The 21136-nt window shown below is 39.9% G+C and overlaps 1 protein-coding gene across 4 annotated transcripts in view; it reads left to right on the top strand.

The window, feature by feature from the left end:
- lrfn1 (leucine rich repeat and fibronectin type III domain containing 1) overlaps positions 1-21136 on the top strand; it is a 240293-nt gene that overhangs the window by 183518 nt on the left and 35639 nt on the right. For all 4 annotated transcript variants that reach the window (XR_013294218.1, XM_077566515.1, XM_077566514.1 and 1 more), the window contains one exon: positions 18785-18914. The gene's annotated coding sequence lies outside the window, so the exon portion shown is untranslated. The remainder of the gene's footprint in view (positions 1-18784; positions 18915-21136) is intronic.

Genomic DNA, 21136 nt, shown 5'->3' with positions numbered 1-21136 from the left:
GATCTATGACCTTTTTTCGTACCTGGAAACGGCGCAATCTGTTAGAGGGATGCATTTAAATATCTTGATTGGCGAGACATACCCGGCGACTCTTTGGGGCATTTGAGCAAAATGCGTTTTTCCCACATTCTCACTTTCTGGTTGTCATCTCCTGGCAAACGCAGTTTAGATTTGCGGAAGCCAGCGAATGTTAACATTTCCAAGAGTCCCAGCATCCCACAAGAGGTGACTTGTTCCACTCCACACGACTCCATATCCATTATAAATGGCAAGTGCAGTCGTGCCAGCAGTGTGCGTATGTTTACAGCTGTCAAATGCACCAGGAGGAGTCACTGAGAACCCCTGCAAAATAATACACAACTCTCGTTTTAGCTGCGGCGTGACCATATTTACCAACGTGAATCGATAATACATGAGGTGATAAATTCATTCGTGTGCATGGAATATTATGAATATGATATATGCAGGGTGTTGAAGGAGCTTGCTGGAAAAGTTCCACTCATACATAATATGCATATTAAGTGATCAGTTTTGCTCATCAATAGCGGGTTTACATGGCGGAAAAGGTATGCATGTGATTTTATAGCATACATAATATATAGCATTCATTTTTTGCCAGGGAAAAACACAAATTGATCGTTGCAAAATTGACCCTATGGAGTGGCGGCGTGATTGCAGAGCGACCACACGCAGAATTTTTGACTGAGACGGAGAAAATGGAGGAAATAATAAATACAGTGTCCCCCGTGCACGAATGATGTACTGGAATGTGGTTAAAAGGCGCAGCGATGGATGGAAATCTCCACCAAGTTGAATGTATATACGACCTGTTTGGTATCTTAGCAACCAGTGCCAAATATGGATACAATCATCCTTGCACCCTGCCTTGCAGTGAACACCAAAAAAAATAAGTGCAGTATGAAAGGGGCTAAACTGACGGCGGCAGTATTTTTAATACACGGGTAAAGATGATTGAGGACGTTAAGAGAGTCAGCAAACTGCATGACGCTAAGCTGCATTAGCTCGAATTTCCATATGTGTGAGTATTGTTTGATCTTAGGCATTTTCTATTGCATTTTAGCATTGTGTTGCTTCAAAGTCTGCATATTTGATTTACAACCGTGAACAGATAACATTTCAACTTGAAATAGATGAGAACGTGGCTTACCATGAGGTCGCAACTTTTTTTTTTACAATTGCCCCTCTCTTTCGCGCGATTACCTTTTTTTGGCTTCACCACATCGCTGATTATTTTATTGTACTTGCATCACAGATTGTTTTTAGTATTATTATTGCCATTCCCAGTTGACGTTGACTGTCAAACTAACGCATACATTTTTGGTAGCAACACACTAATAATGCACCCTAAGCATGAATGTAAATTGTATCAACATACAGACGTCTTAATCGGCATATAAGACGATGAAGAGGGATGTAGTTCTCACAAAAAAACCATCCTGTCAGTTATGCATGTCTTTCACTTCCTGCCCGTACCTACTGAAGAGCATTTACTGTTTCATGGAAAAAAAAAAAAAAGATGATATTGGCATTTGATTGGCAAAACTCCAGCTAATTGTGATTTTGAAATCATCTTTTTTGGGCGGATATAATCAGACAGCTGATCAATTGTACAGGATAGGCTTTCTATTCATTTCATTAGATGTTGTGTTTTATTGTTGTGACGAACAAACTAGCTATAGTTTGAAATAAGGGGTAACAGGCGCAAATTTTTAATCGTAATTAATCGCATGACTTCAATAGTTAACTTAAGATTAATCACACATTTTATATCTGTTCTAAATGTACAATAAAATATTTTTTTCTAAATGCTCATACTCTTGTTAGCATAAAAGTAGAATATGAAATTAATGAAATAAATATGGCTGCATCTTTTGCTCATCGAGACAGTAATTTCATAATAATTCATAAAATTGAGTTAAAATTAAAAAGATGTACTGTACTGTAAAAAAACGAGTGCAATATTGATTTGTGTTGAAGTCATATTTCTGCCACTAGATGGCATAAATGCATTTGTAAGACATTGGTGACGGCTCAGTGCATTTTTCTTTCATATTAAAAGCTATCTAATCTTTAACATGAAAGTCTGCTCATTTTTCAAATTGCAAAATATAACTTGACCCCAGTCTCCACAAATATATGCATTATTATTACATTTCTTACTGCTAAATTTTGACTTGGACATTTCTGCTGTGTTGCCATAAAAAAAAAAGTGGTGTTGAAGGAACTTTAAATGAACTCAAAATTAACTCTTTCACTGCCAGACGTTTTCAGAAACGGGATGTCGCCAGTGCCAGCCGATTTAAGCATTTTGACTGATCTTTCAAGGTCCACAGAAAATGTTGTGTTTTGGATGACGTCTTTTAACGTCATTGGCGGCCCCCTGTAGGTTTTTACTTGACGTCTTTTAACGTCCATGGCAGTGAAAGAGTTAACACACTAATTTTGACACCCATGGTTATAATATGAGTGGTAACTAAACCATTGTTACTTCTCTGAGTGAACTAAAAGAAAAGCCAATAAGACAAATTAAACATATTGATCCCAAAGCAAAGCAATCAGAGGCAGCTGTTCAGATAACCTGTTTGTGTCACCAATGGCCTTATCAAGCCCGTCGACAAATTACACAGCATTTCCACATCCAGGTTGGATGTTTCCCTGGCGCACCGGAAATGAAGAGCGCTTACTCTTTAACCTACGTTTTATTGTTGTTTATCGCTTGGTGGCGGTTGTTGCCGCAGCAGCACTAGGATGAAATTATATACAGACTGCAAATAAAGAAAAATGGCCGACTGGCTGCTGTGATTCATCGTCAGTCCCCAGCTCGTGTTTACACCAAACTTGTCACATTCATTTAGCAAATCATGCTTGTGCTTGGGGCTGCCTCAAAAAAAAAAATGTTTTTTTTGTTTGCTTTTGTCTTTTTCTGTCTTTATTGGGGTAGAGGGGGCACTAAAGAAAAATGATAAAAGCTGCAAGTTTACAAAATGTGTTGACGCAGTGTCTCTCACAGTCATTGATATGTGCCAGGGGCTTATGCTGCACAGGTAACCACTTTTTATTGGATTTTTTTTAATTCAAGGTTGTCTGAACTTGATTTATTAGCACAAATTCACAGGAATTGGCTTTTTCATTCAGTATTGTGTCTCACACACATTCACTGGTTATGTAAGACACCATTAGGATTTTTCTGTCATTCCGTTTTTTTTTTTTCTCTGTTTAATGAATATGCAGTCGGTTGATTTTCACTGTGCACTGTATAATTGTCAACTACTCCTGCTTAAAAACTGGCACATTTTATCTTGGTGACAAAAATGTCCCATTGAAAATCAATCAAAAATGTTGAATGCGATCCATTTTGTCATTATATCAATTTATTATTTCTACATTTGGCCGCCACTACTTTTCCCAATTCAAAGCATGCAGCAAACTCACATACCTCACTACTGAAATGATGAGCTCTGTAATATTATTGGTGTTGGATAACATAGTGTAACAGGTTAAAAATCCTGTCAATTAAACACAGATTTTCATTGTGAAGTGAATTCTTTGAAGTGGAATCATTCTGTCAATTCCAAATGTTGCCAGCAATAGAATGGTGAATACACTGGCGGAGCCAGAGAGGAGGCCGGGGTGGCACTGCCCCCCCCTCCCCCCAAATGTGATTGGACACAACAGGCGCTAAATGATTGCCATACCACGGCACCGGTGCAGTCTTGCAATGCAGTCTGCCAGCATTTTATTCAATCAGACGCCTACTAATTGTTATGCCCCTCCCGCACAGTAGCTGGCGCTATTTACCACGAAATGTCAAATCCATCTCACTAAGAGTCTGGAAAAGAAGAATCTCCAAAATTCAATCGAGTTTGTTTCCCCGTGAGACGTGCGTGACTGTTTAAAAAATAACTTTTATGTTCAGATAGATGGTTTTGGACGGACACGCTAAAATAAATGCATGAGCTGAATGACGAACGGAGACGTGAAACAGGAAACAGAAGTATGAAGCAGCCTTCCAAATTAAAACCATAGATTTCAAAATAAGATATTTAAACATCACACACAAATCAGCTTGAAGAATACTTAACACTGAGTATACAAAGAAGTGGGGGATTTAATTACATTAATAACATTATGTGGCTGTAAATAAAGTAGTAGTACGAGGAACAAATGAATTAATTTATTTTCATAGGGTGTGTGGAAAACGAAATAAGGGGACAAAATGTGACCTGTTCCTTAAAATTAAACTAAACAAGTATATGTATTAAAATTTAATTTATGTTAAACACTGATGTTAATAATTATTTAATAGACTTTGAATGTTTTTGTACATTGTTAAAAAACAGCACATTATGTGCAAAAATCTTCTGCGTGCTTAATATGTACTTAAATATACTTCAGACTCCGCTTGAAATTCATTTATTATTAAGCAAATTGCTTGGCATAATCTTTGGATACCCTGAAGTATCCTCCTTGACCACCCCCCCCCCCCTTCTTTTTGATTAGTCCAGTTTTAGTTTGTTGACAACCTTTTGTGTCTGATGTAAATTTTTAAACCGCTGCGTCACATCTTATAGGGCTAGTGAGCTAATGTTGCTTCTTGAATATGTATGCCATAGTGTCACAGAGGGTCATCTTTTACGCTACAGGACCTGCAGGCATCCGTTTTGTATTTGTTTCTCTCAAGCCTTCAGACACAGCTCCAGTTGTTTACCTATAATGAGATAAAATAATAATAATAATAATCCTTTCCTGCACGTACAGGCTTTATATCACCCATTGGAATCTTAGTGATGTGGTTGATGTATGTCGAACCCCAAGCCTGAAGCAGTGCCGTGAGCTTAAGACTCCAACTGAACCACTAGTTAACTCTTAATTTAAGGGTTAACGGAGAATTTCATTATGTTAATGTAGGTCCAAATCATAAAAAGAGAAGTACACGATTTACACAAGTTGTCACATTTATTTAGCAAATAAGTCTGTGCTTGCTAAAATGTTTTTTGGCGGGGTACAGGGTAGTAAAAAAATGATAAAGAGCTGTTTTCTCTCCTGCAAAATGTGTTGTCGCAGTGTCTCATAGTCAGCGATACAGTATCTACCGGGGGGCTTATGCCACACAAGCACCCTTTTTCTTTTTTTTTGTTCTGCCTGCTTAATTTATTGTGCAAATTTCCAACCTTCCGTAATCCTCTTTAATGGCTTATGTGTAGCAAAATATGCTAATACCCGTCATGCGAAACGTTAGTCTGGATGCCAGAATTTAGCATAATGTTTTTTTTTCCCCATTCTCCGTAAGCATTGTTAACATCATGTTGTGCCGCAAGGAACTTGAATTTGTTGTTTTTGTAATGCGGCAAACGTGACGCCATAAAGTCAGGATAAAGCAAGTGAGCTAACTAGCAACAAAAACGAACAGTTACGGTTCGAAGTCATCGTGCTCCTCCTTTCTCGACGCAGACGGCGCTCGCCGGCAGGCTGCAGAACTTCTGCCTATGCCGCAGCCGGTGAGGTGTGAAATCACTTGGCTTTCACCACGCTCGTTTGCAGTCTCAGGTTAAAGCTCAATGGGGCAGCAGGCGCACACTGTAAAGATCAAATGTGTCTTTTACAAATACACAAAAGTAGGGAATGTTTTGAAACTGTCTTAAGATGTCCGACACACGTCCAGCTGTTTCGCATTTCAGCACTTTTGTTGCTGTTCTCGGACAAGGACCTGAACGGCAAACTTCCCAAATGATGCTTGATCCGAGATCATTCCTAAGGACTTCCACTTCTTTTTTTCTTTTTTCTTTTTCTTTTTTTTCTTTCATATACTGATAAAATGTCTTTACCCATCTCGAAATGGGAGACAGACTTGTGTATAGCACCGGAACCTGACTTTTGGATTCAAGTTTGTGAAAAAACGCATTTAAAATGACAAAACACACAAATTTACAACTTATCCAATATAAAATTATTCACAGAACATACATTACTCAATATATGATGAAGAAAATGGGACTCTCAGACTCCGACATTTGTCTCCAATGCTTACAAAACACTACAGACACTTATGTTCATGCTTTATGGTTATGTACTCCGGTTATGTATTTCTGGACTAAAGTCTTAGAAAAACTTTCCGCTATTTTGGACTGTAGGATACCTTTATCTCCAAACTTGTGTTTGCTAGGTGACCTAACAACAACTGACTTACCACATAAACAATTTCAATCTACACTTGTAGCCCTTACTATCGCTAAAAAAAACAATTCTTGTTAACTGGAAAAATAAACAAACTCTGAATATCGACCAATGGTCTAACCTCCTCATAAATCACATTTTAATGGAAAAAATATCTGCCTCAAATAAAAACCAAATATCAAAATTTATGGAAACATGGTCTACGTATATAGAATTTTTTAACCTAATTCCGGTTACTTAATTCTGTCTGTTAGCGAGAGCCACTACATCGTGATAACTTACATTGATGTTTCTGCATTTGGCAATTTATTATTATATTATATTATTAGTATGGGATTTTTTTTTTAATGGGCTTTAGGTGAACTGATGAATACACACACGCTCGTACGCACGCACACACACACACACGCACATACAAATACTCACCCACATACAAAAAAAAAAAATATATATATATATATATATATGTGTGTGTGTATATGTATATATATATGTATATATATTTAAAAAAAAAACATTTATTAAATTTTTTTTAATTGATTTGTTTGTTTGTTTTTTTAAAAAAGGAGAGCAATGATGATGTCAAATCGAATGAACAATACTGAGCTCTCCTGGAAAAAAAAAAAAGGACTTCCACGTCTATCTGTAACTCTTCCAGTATGGAATGGACTGCTATTCATAAAGTTTTTTTTGTTTTTTTTTTAGCTTTAGTGTCCCAAAGCGCTTTACAAAGCCTCACATTCACACATTGACGGCCACTCTACCACTGAGCCACGCCGCCGCACATCTTTTGCAACCTTCTGATGACACATATGCTCAGTGGCCACTTCCCTCACAATAGCAACGTACTATTGACCAATTATGTGTCATTTTGGTCTCATGATGTAAAAATGTGAACGGCATGACGACGAGGACCGGTTGTTTGTACCACACACCATCATCAATTGATCAATTTGCGGGACCAAACAACCTGTTGTGAATGCCGCTATTCAGCTCTTTGTTAGAGAACAGCAAATTGTGCAAGAAAATACTGAAATATTGAACTGTTGAACATGTGCTTTCAAAAATTTAGAGAAGGTCATTTAAAGAGGAAGTCAAAAAAAAAAAAAATGACAACACTATTTTCTATGTAGCCTAGTAGTCTATACAGAGTATTCTGATTAAAATTGTGTTTGTTGGATCAGAATAACGCAGAAAAATCCACCTTTTTGAATCCATCACAGAGGGCGGCCATTTTGCCTCGTACTGACACTTGTTGACCGTCACATTGCCCAAGAGATCAAGTCATGTCGACCATCATGGCTTACCTGTTTTCTGGGTTTGGTCATGTGACATTCGCAAGCTGAGCTCATTTTCAGTCAACACTAGCCAAGTGGTAATACAAAGCAAAATGGCCGCCCCTGAGATATATAAAAACTGGTGGATTTTTCTCCTTCATTCACATTCCACGAATGCAATGTTAAACAAAATGTTATGTTAAGGTCACGGTGCATTATAGATTCATCTTGCTTCCAAATCAAATGGCAGTGATGTAACCTGAATTTAAAATCAAGTTGTTCGGTCCACGCACCAATTCATTGCGCGCCGTTTATTGTTAATTTGACGGCCGCCTCTACAATCTACATGCAGGCCAGCATAGAGAATCGAATAGAAACATTTGGGTCAAAAATGGACCGGTCTTTTGGGTCATATTGACCCAAGTAGTGGATTCGGATAGGTCCATTTTTGTCGGCCTATTTTTCACCCGAATTGGATTATTCTTGACCCAACTGTTTTTTTATGTAATTATGTGATACGGGTTATATTGGGATAGTGACAATATAGATAATCATGGCTCTGCAACAGATGTTCAGTATAGACCAATTTAGATGAACACTTTTGGGCTCACCTCTTTTTTTTTTTTTTTGGTGCTTGTTCAAAACTAATTGGCCAATGTTTTGTGATCCGTTGCCCTTTATGATTTGTCTTCCTCTTCCATTCAAGTACTACAAAAGCCGTGTGCTCAGTGCTCACTCAAAAATTCGAATTGAAAGGCGTTTATGTTTGATAATCACTCCCGCCAGTTTTAAAAACCATTTTAAAGATGATGGTAATTGTTAAGTTGTCTTTTGTTCGTTCACGTGTACTGTACGCAGCCTGTCATTCTGCAGCTGGATAACTGCATTTAGTATTTCAACGAATTGCACCATGCAGCTCGGCTACAGCTGCCAAATCCTGTACACAATGTATTCATAAGATTTGCAGATCCACCTGTGGAGGGATTACGCATGTAATTAGCAAAGCTATATGGAAAATCTACTCCTCAAGAATTAGGCAGTCTAATCCTCCTGTGCGATTCATTAATTTCCCTGTAATGAAATGACAGTGTTTCATCAGCCGCAGTCTGAAAGTCATCAATCTTGTGCCTATTTGCCAAGTTAAAACCATTCTGCCCGTTTTTTTTTTTTTTTGTTTCTTCCTCATTTTTTTCCCTCTGCGCTTTCAACCGTTTCACCCAGTTTCTGTCAGCAGATGGAGTTTGCTTAGTCGCCATGGAGATGGATGGTTCTGTCTGCATTTTTAAGCTAGTGCTTAACTTTAAGCCAACAAGGAAGGAGAAGTCCTATTAATGCTGCGGATGTAGTTGGAGCTCTCACTGAGCTCGCAAGTTAACGAGTCTTTTTTTTTATTTTTCCCATGAGAACATCGCTAATGAGAATTGTTTGGAAGCACTACAAAAAGAAAGCTACATGCAATGCCAAAAAAACAACATACAAGATAACAATTAACCTACATGAAAGTCGCAAACTGGGAAAAAATGGTTTTCGTTTTAAAGACACAATTATAACGCAAGTCGGTGTATTATTTATATCTGCTTGCTTCAATTTTATATTTTTATGAGTTATCTCTTGCCAGTTGCTTTTGATTAAAACCACATGAGCATGTTTGATGTTTACAGAGCTTTGACCTACTCCGATTTTGACACGACTTTGGCTGTTGATACATTCAATCCTTCAGGACTAACATCCGGAATGATCTTTGTTTAAATAACTAAGCGTTGGGAGGTCTACCAATCTTACTAAAGTAGGGGGTACAAGCAATCCACTTTTGAAACTGGTCTTAAGCCGTTCTGTGTTGGACAGTGTACAGGATGGAACAATTGGAAGTTTCTGGATGGTCATAGGACCATCACATTTCAGCTGTGACTTTCAAATTAGGACAAGAGCTTTCCAAACTCTCATCAGTTTTTTCCATCACTGCGTCTACACATACGGTGCGAGTTGGAATTTAAAACAAAAACTGATCTGAGGTTGCGGTGGCGATTAAAACATTATGTCCATGTCCTGGCAAAGCGGTGAAGTAGTGGCTACCACATCTGTCTCACAAGCATAAGGGGGTTCATATCTCATTTGGAAGTCACCGTCTTTGTGCTTGTGAGGGTTGTCTCCGGGTGCTCCATTTTCCTCCCATAACATGCATGTTAAGGCCCAGATACAACAATCCGACATCAAACAAATGTGACCGTTGCCTACCCCCTGCGGCGACAGCCCAGACTTCGGCACGTCCCGAAGAAAAATAACGTAAATACACACCGCACCGACCCCGACTATTACGTACCTTCAGCGCATGCGCGACAAGTAATAGGAACTGTAAACCTCTTTACGGGGGCTTTGTCGGCATACCTTTTAACGGTAATATCATACAATGCCGGTTTCTCTTGAACCAAAGAGACAACGTCATCTTCCTGATCTTCTGTCCAGATAGACAGATAGGAAGGTACAGCAGGGTGACGATGCGCAAAATGAGCGGGGGGAAAAAATGGTGCAGGCTTTCCATCAGTACTGGTTTTCCGCGTTCGTCACTTCCTCTTCTTGTCTCAGGCGCTGATTTGCTAGCTAACAGCCAATCACAGTGATCAAATGCCCCAACGCCGATTCAACATGTCGAATTTGCTGAAAACGCCTCCCCAACGTATTCCAACTCAATCCGACTTTACAACGGTAATTTATACACTGATCAGACGGCGCATGCCATCGACCCATCATCTCGGCCTTAGGTTCCAATTTGTCCATAGGTGCGAATGAGTGTGAGAGCCCTGCGATAGAAAAAGTCAAGGATTTGCCCCTCCTCTCGCACAAAGACAGAAATATTCAGTTACCTGCAAGAAAATGAATAGAAGGGTATGCAATTCTCAAGTGTGAAGCAAAAACGTATTTGAAACATTTTATATTTAGTAACTTCTGGCTAAAAAGCAAGTCAGTCTCAAATGGGTTGTCAACACATTTTTTTCTCAGTTTTAGATACACCGTTGAGCTTACCACCGAGGTTTAATAGCTAATTAGACTTTACAACTGTACTCCCCAGGATCTACAAACAATAAAACAGTTATTCTGGCAGTTACTTACTAGTAAAAAAGCTTACAAGCTCAATTTGAAGGTGGTGTAGTCGATCCCCAGCCACCCTGACAAAGAGCCCTTGAGCAAGATACAGAAGCCTCATTTACACCTGATATGTAATCCATAAAAGTTGAATAGAGGCAACTGGACCTTTTCAAAAACCGAGAAAAGTCCTGTTGTTTCCATTCAACTTTTACGGATCACCAGAGGTGGGTAATTTACTCAATTTTGCTGGTCTGTCATTCGTCAGCGCCGTGAAAACCCTTCCGTCATTGTCAATCTGGGATTTATTTTAATCTGAGCCAAACTATAACCATGCTGCCGTCGTCACTTTGCCACCACTATTTTAGAACCAAAAGACGGAGGCGGGCATTCCGTTTAGTCCATCAGTACTTTGACCCGGTTAGTGGCGATTATACTGAGGGACGAAAACCCATTTCTGTCAGTGCTTAGTCTATCATTCTTTTTAAGTTGCTCATCATTCGACAGCAAAACGGGTAGTGATGGACAGTCCATCAGTTCTGATGGAATGCCCACCTCTACGGCTCACCATGACCAGGATGACTCACAAGCTGTGTAGACATCTGATTCATAAATTATCTTGAGGAACACGTCCACTTTGTCAACCAATGGATGACAAGTTCCCTCACTTTAAGAAAAATGTCCTCAAATTTGACTACAAAATGACCTGCAAGATGACCGGAAAGATGTATTGAAATGCCATTAAAAGGTTTCGGTTAAGAAAACCCAGAGGGCCCTGAACACGGTATAAATGTCCAATACTACCAGGCTTACCTGCTGGTGACCTATTCCTCGAGGTCCAGGCTTGCCCCTGATGACCTTGCCCTGCAGTCACACAGGATTCATGAGTATCGATCGGCCCGGGGTGACACACGCAGACTATTAATCTTTTCCCCACCTCCAGTGCCAAAGGTCATGAGAATGAAGGTAATCGCTCAATCGGAGAGATTTCACTGAAACTATTTAATCTCATTTAAGGTGAACAGGTTAGGCTAGCCAGTACTGCTATGACTGTTCATTCGAGTCTGATCCTATTTTAACTCTTTCACTGCCAATGACTGCTATAGATGTCAAAAATTCATTTGAACTATTTCTATTAATTTATCATTTTTTCCCCACTTTTGTCAACTAGTTTATGAAAACCTAGAATTTTTTTTATTGTACATTTAGAACAGATATAACATTTGTGATTAATCGTGAGTTAACTACTGAAGTCATGCGATCAATTCCGATTTCAAATTGTAATCGCCTGACGCCCCTAATTTTTAATATTTTTTTCTTTAGTTTTTTTCAAATCGCGTCAGATTTATAAATTTTTAATATTAATTAATCGCTTGACTTCAATAGCTAACTCACGATTAATCACAAATGTTATACCTGTTCTAAATGTACAATAAAAAAAATTCTAGGTTTTCATATTCTTGTTAACAAAAGTGGGGAAAAAAATGTTAAACTAATAGAAATAGTTCAAATGAATTTTTGACGTTTATAGCCGTCAATGGCAGTGAATGAGTTAATAATTTGGATAAAAGCTTTCTCCAAAACTCTATCGAGATCCCACTTAACCACACCAAGGCTTGCTTTGAGTGACATATCTTCAATATTAGCTACAGTTTCTGTGGTTGCGCTGCTAGATGTTCTGCAATTAGGCTTTGCCCGTTTTGACAGAACTGCAATCTATGGATAGTAATGTTGCATACAGTCCCGCATGCAAACAAAGTCGTTAATTAACATGACAAGGAGTGTAAATTAAAGCACAATGAGGAATGACCGCTGGGATGGAATCTGACCTCACTGTAGACCTCTTCTTTCTTCTTCTTTTAGTCCATTGCCCAGTCATGGTGACTTTAAAATGATCTTTAGTGGGCATGTTATGATCTTTAGCCTTTAGCCTTATTACTCATCTCTGACTCTATCGCTATGCAGCGAGTGAGAGGAGGAGAGGCTTTCTGGAGAGTAAAATCCAACCATAAACCATCAATTCTGCTAATTTGCAAATGAAAGCCGCTTAGGAATAAAAGGAAAACTACTAATGTGAGTAGCAAGCATTTGCTGCCCCTACTCTCCTGTGACCTAACATTTTCTTAGTCTACTCGAGGGTAAGCGCAAAGATTGCTGCTACAAGTGTCAATATCTGGGAAATGAAGCGCAAAGAAAGGTGACTTCCTCCAATATGCATGCTTTCAGTCAAATCCATAATTGATTGACTCTCCAAGGCTTGTTTTGGTCCCTTGGGGGTTGAAGGACGTCTGAGTTACCTTTTGGAGTCTGCTTCAGTGACAGCCCACAGGCAGAGGTAAAGAATGGATGATTCATGGATGGGTTGGCCGAGGAATGGATGACTGAGCAGCTGGACAAACGAGACAGATGGATCTGAATTTACTTTGCAACCTAAGAGTCACTTTAAATATGTATGGGCCTTGTGCGGAAACGTTCGTAGACAGGTATGTTTGAGAAATGCCATCTTCAAGTGTAGTATTTATTCATCCAGAGGAAGACCAGAACATATGACGATCCAATCCAAATTCCATGGCCATCCATCACCTCACCTGGGTCTAAGCAGAGATTCCCAGACTTCCCTCTCTGTAGTTCTGTCGGTGTGAGATCGAGGCGTTCCCCGTGCCTGCTGTGAAACATCGTCTCCTCGGCGTGTCCTAGGCTTGCCCTGGGGCCTCCTCCCAGCTGGACATGTCTGGAACACCTCACCAGAGGGGCATCTTGGAAGAATCTGAAATAGACAGAAACTCTACTGAATCCTCTTGATATAGAGGAATCTGCCAGATGAGCTTTGCACCCTTTTCCTTAGGGATAATTGATACCCAAAAGAGAATGCTTACTTCACATTCTCTATCTTGTCCTTCCAGTCACTATCCAAAGCTCGTGATGGCGGGATTGTAGATCAACAGGTAAAGATCATTACTACGACAGGTGAGGCGTAGTGACAGCACCCTAACCCCACCGTCACAAGCCGCAGATATATTCCAACCAAGAACCACTGGCCTCACATTTAGAGGCTCCCATTCTCATTTTAAGACCCAGGATTAATACCTTTCAAATAGTCAAGGTCTAACCGTAGTCAGTGTTTGAAAAGAGAGAGTCGATTGTTCCGGTCAAACAAAACATTTAAAGATAACGATAAACGGACGGTAGAACAAACATTGCGAGACGCCAACTACAGAGAATATAAGGTCAAATTCAGTGCTTGGTGCCATTGTCTTGCATGTTCTGTTCCGCCTGTGCATCTCTGTGCAGTTTGTCGGGGAAAACAACTAAAACCGATGTTCCTACTCAAACGATTGTGTAAAAAGCGATTATTAAAAAAAACAAGAAATCAATCTAATTGTGCATCCAGAGAGCTGTGAAACCCTTAATGTCCAAGTGCCTCAACACATTGAGTTTCTGCCACATGACTAATTGCCTAATTAGGCATTTGCTTTACTGAATAGTCAAACAGGTGCCACCATATGGCGAGCAGCTAATTAGGTGACAGACTGTGATCTTTCTCATCAAAAATAACCAAACCTTTGTTTTTTTTGTTCAATTGAACGGGGCTTGAAAACATAATAAATACATCATGCAGGGTTAACACTGCTCCAATAGGAAGCGAGTGCTAGACAATGACTCACCCTTCAGTCCAAAGTTTTGTGGGACAGAGCCTATTTTTATGCCTTATCACATCCTTGCCTGTGGGAAAAATGTGAGCGAGTGAAGGGGTAAATAAGAGGAGAGAAAGGAGGTAACCTATCATGTCTAGTACAGCGGATGCTAGCCATGTTGGAGATTAAGTGGCCGACTCGTCCTGAGCTGATGTCAGACTTATCAAATTGGGCCAGGTGACCATTTCCCTCTTGGAAATGGAGATAGTAAGAAATCACTTGTTCATCAATTGTGGATGGGTGAAGGACTTCTCGTATATATATATATATATAAAGTCTATGAGCTCTTTCTAGCTTTCTGTGGCTACTTTGTGGCCCAGGTGGCTTAACTCTTTGACTGCCAAAAACGTTAAATAATGTTTAGTAAAATCCTATGGATGAGTGCCAAAGACGTTAAAAGACGTTTTTTTTTTTTTTTTTTTCAAAACAGAGGTGAAACTAACCATTTTCTATTGTTGATTACTGAAAAACTGAATAAGGTAGAAACAAGCTTTTTTTTCTGATGAAAGATGAGAGTCCAATCTTTCATTTGGTAGTATGTGTGTTTCCATAGTCCAAACACATACTTTTCTGTGGACCTTGAAAGATCAGTCAAAAATGCTTAAATCGGCTGGCACCCACGGCATCCCTTTTCTGAAAACGTCTGGCAGTCAAAGAGTTAAGGAGGAGTCCACAGCCACACACTGTATAGAGGTCGAGGCACCATGTCAGACTGTGAAATAAGTGAGACATTTATGGCGCCTCCACTTTTACTTCCTCCCCCAAATTTATTCCTTGACATGCTAGCAACCGACTCAGACCCGGGGTGAAGTGAAGAGGACGGCAATGACTTTTAAAAAATATCACATCAAAAGAAGCAAAACCATGCGTCTTAAATTCTTCATTGACTGGATGAATAGCGGAAGGGGACATACTGTGCAGGACTTAGGTCAACGTCTCTCCGAATACAAATTGATATCTAGTCAAGCTAGCTGGAGGAATTGTGTATTTGTATGACGGCTCTGTGTGAGGCATATGCTAATCTCCCGTGGATTGTGTGACATTGCGTGGAGTGTTAAAGTATACTTTGGTGACCTTGGCAGGTTTCTTCTCTTCCCCGGTTTTCAGCAGGGAATACGTAAATTAGAGACGACCCGTTGTGCCATCATTTTCATCTGGCCTTCTTTTGTTTTGCTCGGATTCTTTCCAACGCCGTGTCAAAATACGATGCATTTTTCATCACGTCCTCTCTTACCGCCCCCTCCTTTTCCGCTTTGTTCTCCTTTAGCTACGATGATGCAGTGAAATATTAATGACAAGATGCACATTCATAGTCTTGGTATCCCTAAAGCAGTTTTTTTTTTTTTCCTGTTGTCTCTCCCGCTGCTTTCGCTTCCTTCCCGTTGTTTTGTAATCAGATCAACATTCACATCACAGCCAAAGCTGCCAAGTGGAAGAAAGAGCAAGCTCATTCAATGAGATTATGACTGTATGACTGCTTCCCTTGTGTGTTGAGGAATGTTGCCCGTCTCGCCCAGAAATACTGTCTAGGACTAAATGAATGCGAAAGCCATCCCGCTTAAAGATGGCTTTTTTTTTTCGGTAAATGATCGAGTCCATTCAAGTTTACTTTCAACAGACGTTGACCTAAGTCCTGCACAGATTGAAATAAAATACTAATTTAGTGTCATCCATCTGTCGAATATATCTTGTGTGACTATAAAAGAGATTTAATATTCCCCTTCTGGAAAACACCTGTCATTGATGGCTATTTCCTGTCACCACTAGGTGGCGCAGTGACAACCTCGGAAAAAAATGCATATCAGGATGATTTGTATCGTATACCCGGCATATTCAAACCAATTTGGCAAAAAAATATGTGAGTGCATTGAATCGTTCCACTTTGAATTATACCGGGATACGTATAAAATTTTCTTTTATTGGAGAGTTATTATACCTTCGAAGGAAATTAATAAATTTACATTAGGCTACTGGCAAGCTCATTTAAATGTGTATGTATCATTCAAATGTATGTAAAATGACAACAAATAAGTCATTGCGTCGTACCCGCTCAAACTGAGCCGTACCATATTGAATCCAATCATAATTCCACTATGTCAAATTGAATTGAATTGAATTCCACTTTCAAATCAAACCGTCCTGGACTCGTTTTGAAGCCCACATATCAAAACCTGTATCCCGTTGTCTTTTGTAGAGGGATGCACACCCCTACCTACTATACTTCATTGAGATCATCAATCAAGTTTGTTTTATCATGTTTACATTACAGATTTTGTGTCAATTGGACCCACTGGTGACAGATGACAGCTAATATTTCTCCCAAGTCTCAGTTGGCTTTTGTTTAGACTGTTTTTGGAGGAGTCACATCCAAGAACCCTAAAATACCTGTACGTAAATTTTTGCAAGGATACATACATTTTTAGAGCCGTGTTTGGTGAGTTTTAGTTTCATGGCAAATCCTGAAACTTTACCATCACAGTCCATTCACACCTTGCGATGAAAACTTGGACCCTTCACAATTTTGCATCGCTCATCCTGTCTCGTATACTCGGTTCATAAATTTAGTGGCGGTTGTGTAAATTCCCCAGAGGGAGTTTGTTCAGGCCAACCAGGAAATGTGATGAATCCCAGAAAAACAAGGGCACCTTCAAAATGAAATGACAGCCAACCTTTGTGATTCACAGAATAGGTTCTTCATTGATTTTTGTGCATCCTGTCATGGTAAAAATGTGAATCAGTCACACTGGTGGCGGGTGCGACTGTGATGTTTACCCCCCCCCCCCCCCCCCAGATTTTACCTCTAAATGACACGGGCTGTGTTCAAAATCACTTTTGTCATTATACAGGTAGTGAGTTTGCCATTTTGTGGTGTTCAAAGGAAAATCTACTAAATTGCGCTGATACAGACAAATGATTTTCTGTTTCAATTTCTGGGATATTGTTTGATTTTTAGAGTTGCGGCATGAAAAGAACTTTAGTATAAAAGCATTACATCACAACACAGTAGAACATGAAGACCTTTGTATAATATATTGTTTAAATACAGTCAAGTAAAAACAATATATTTAGTGCAAGAGCAACAAATAACACAAAAATATTGAAAAATGTCCACTATATAAAAACTATATTATTTATAAAAATTCATACTTTCTCAACTGTATGACTTTCAAAATAATATATATATATATTTTTTTGGCATACGCTATTACACTGGCATTGTAATAAATGCCAGTCACTGCAGAGAACACCACTTTCTACCTTAAACCTTGAAAAACGTTCAAATGTAAAACTTCAGCGTAGCAAGTGTTGATGTGTTCCCGTTTGCAAGGTTGGAAGTTGTACAGCAGCATTTTGGACCAGCTGCAGATCAGAGAGAGCGGAGACTGACTAATACGTGAATAAAGGCTGCTCTGACAATCGTCTTGCTGAGGCAAAAGCATGAATCACTCTTTTAAAGTCAGGGATTGACCTTTCCAAGGATTTGAAAGAAGAAAAGCGCTGACGGGTGTGTTGACATGTTTGGCAAATGGAAAGTCAAAAAACACTCCAACATTTTGCTGTAGGGACCCCCAGGGTCAAGGTCAACATACTGTTATTATTTTATTTTTTTAATGTTTGCAATCGGTTGGGATTGAGGTTTTGTTTTTTTGTGGCTATTGCTGTAGTAAAGGGACAGAGTACACACTGATGATAATCGTTTTACAACAATATTGACATGCAATGTTCCAAGGTCACGATGTATTTAACTTCCATTTTATTGTTTATATTTACGGCCTGAATGTGTTTTTCGTACATATACTTACACTAGTCTTGACATTACTACTGCGTTAGCTAAGGAAGAACTGACTGATCGTTTCATTGTTCATATTGGTTCTTATTCAGATTATTTCATGCATGATGACTTTCTCAACCTAATTTATTCTGAACTGGGCCTGTCATCCAGTTTAAAGTGAATTACACGAATAAATAAAAAACGCTCAGATTAGCAGTTCACCTTTGACTCAGAACAGGATAGAAGATGAATGAATGGAGAGCTGATGTCTTTACTGCTCTTATCGTGTGGGGTGTACATGAGATTGCCAGCGCAGCATACGTAAGGACTTGCTATCGTAAAAATCAACCAGGTTTGACATTTACCAACGTCAGCCTGACTGTTTTCCAAAAAGATCGGAAGAGGAAAAATCACTCTTCACCAGTCACTACACCACACACCAAAAGGGAATCACTAGGATAATCTTTCGGCGTCATCCGAAAATTGTCTCTTTGCAGACTTTGGTCAGAATGTGGAGAAAATACAAAAACTACACACCTACCCAGGTCAAAATCGCCATTTGTGTTCATCATAAACACTGAACAGGTTTAACATTTACGATTATCAAGCCGCGACCCTTTTTCTGAGCTGATCAACGTGGGAAAATCTTTTCAAATACTGCAGGACGATTCCTCCGGTTAATCTTATAGAGACATCCGACGATAAGCTCTTTGATCAGGTGCGTGTTTTCTCTGCTTAACGCTAAGCTTTTCTCCTATCCTTAGGTGGCGCGTTCCTGTTAAAACCAGCCCCTCCCCCCCCACCGCCACCAGTGCCCCCTAGTGGGGATTGGATTGTGCAGCTGATCGGGATACTGATGTGATTCCCGCAATGGAGACCAGAGCTTGACTTGCGGTGAGTTAATTGTGACGACTGGCAGCAGCTGCCTCCTTCAACCTTTAGTGGAAAGTGTTGCGTTAGCAGTGGCGCATCAGCACATTCTAGCTGCAGCATATGCACATCAGAGATGGCCATTCATTATAGGGAAGACCGTGAAAGTGCAGGTGCAGAGCAGAATTAGGTCAGGATTTCTTTCTCTTTTTTTTTCTTTACCCTGCTTGGTCATGCAAGCTTGAGCAAGTCTCTTTCATCCAAAGTTTTGGGACGTGGTTAGAACAAAAAGGCAGAACAACTAACTTCCGTTCTTCTGTTTCTGTTTCTGGTACTGAACCCCACCAGTTTCCTATGCACATTCTTTATTGTAAAATATACTGTATATATATATATATTTTTTTTTTTTCCTCAAATCCAAAACATAGGTATAGGGTTTACTGGTGAACAAAATGAACAGGGTGAGTCGCCTTTTCATCGAATCTCCACCTTGAATCCAGATAGTATTCTTTTAGTTTTACTAGATAGCTAGTTGAGCTGGACTAGAATTGCTCAACTTGGGCATCGCAAATCATCGCAGTTAGGACGTTGAATGAAAACAGCAGAGGCCCCAAAATTGAACCCTGTGGAACACCATATGTTCCGTTATACATGTGAATTCATATTGCACATTATCGTCCAACCTCCTTTCTTAATTTTGCTCGACATACTTAGTGTGAATGGAACGTACCATCACAATAGTCATAAATTGACTGAGCTGAGCGCACCAAATTCCTGAAGCACAGATAGGCCAAGCAATGTAGCATGATGGCCTACAGCCAATGATGGCCAAGCGGGGGGTGTATCATCATGAATCATTTGAGTCGGTTGTGTGGCTTGACGTCCGTCGTACCCTTGAAACTGACTCACCGAACCCTTGGGGTTCTATCAAACGCAGGTTAAGAACTACTGAGGCCTCTCCTGCGCTTAAACAGAATTAGAGGAGCCGCTTCAATTGCCTGAGAAGTCCGCTGTATTCACTCCCACAATGGCAAAAAACGCTCCTTTGTAGAAGCGCCGTTTACGAAAATACCACTGCACTGCGTTAGACTTGAGCTGGACATGAAAATAGGGGCCCCTAACTGAACAAAAAAAAAAAAACTGAGAGGTGTTACCTTCATCCAAATGGCCTTAACTCATTTAAACCCAAAAACATGTAAATACGTTTTTATTACTTTGGCCTTCACTCCCAAAAAACATGTTTATATGTTGTTGTTTTTTAAAGCTAGGGCATACAGAAGGCTTTGATACAGCTTTTGACCGGAAGAGGTTGTTTAAAGCAATGGTAGTTATTAAAAAAAAAAAAAACGGCCAGCAGGTGGCAGCAGAGTATAAGAGATCAGCCAGAGCCATGTTGCGAGCTCTGTTTGCTACTTAGCTATATTCTAATGCTAATTGGTGCAAAACGGAAACAGATACAAATATACTTTTCATTCCTGATGAAAGAAGAGACTCTAATCTTTCTTTTGGTCGGTTCCATGTTTTAATAGCAATAGAACAGAATGTTCTGTGGATCTTGCGATATCAGTCAAAATCCAGTAAAACAGCCAGGAGCGAAGGGGGTTGCTTCTGTGAAAATGGCTGGGAGTGAATGAGTTAACAAAGTCTTCAATTTGACTTCCTCGAACCTGCAGATACCACGCTACTTGCTACTAATATGAAATATGTGATCCATGTGGGTTGAGGACGGTGGCTGGTCGAGTCTCTGAAGTTGGAATGGGCCATAAAGCGCAGCCGTAGCTAACGCTGGGGCTTTACATCATATAGCACGCGAGCGTTCATTAAACGCCGGCGCACGAGAGGATGAAGTTAATGATCTGTGCTGTGTCTTCAGAGAGCAGTCGGCCGTGAATAATTGCGCACATCTGAAGTGCAATGGGTACCTGTAGCCCCTCTCAACATCTGTCTGCTGGTGTCTTTTTTTTTTCGTCGTCATGCGATTGTCACACATACAACGGGGAGGATCGCTTTTTGGGAGTAAAAATAGTAATAACCATGTGGGCGACGGCGGGTCGGCCTACCTCTGACCCGCTGCGGTCGTAACCTCCGTGCTGGCTGCAGCCGAGAGGAAATTGCTCAGTGATTGGAACAAAGAACTCAGATGGCTCCCGCTTGCACTGCGCCGGTTCAAAGGGAATGGCTGGACTCGGCTAATTAGCCCGCTAGTGTTGCTGAGTTGGACATTATGGCTTTTGCCGTCAGTGTTC

The sequence above is a fragment of the Vanacampus margaritifer genome, chromosome 5 (assembly GCF_051991255.1).
Source record: "Vanacampus margaritifer isolate UIUO_Vmar chromosome 5, RoL_Vmar_1.0, whole genome shotgun sequence".
Lineage (NCBI taxonomy): Eukaryota > Metazoa > Chordata > Actinopteri > Syngnathiformes > Syngnathidae > Vanacampus > Vanacampus margaritifer.
Note: the sequence above shows the minus strand (reverse complement) of the source record. Positions and strands in the feature narration are given on the sequence as shown.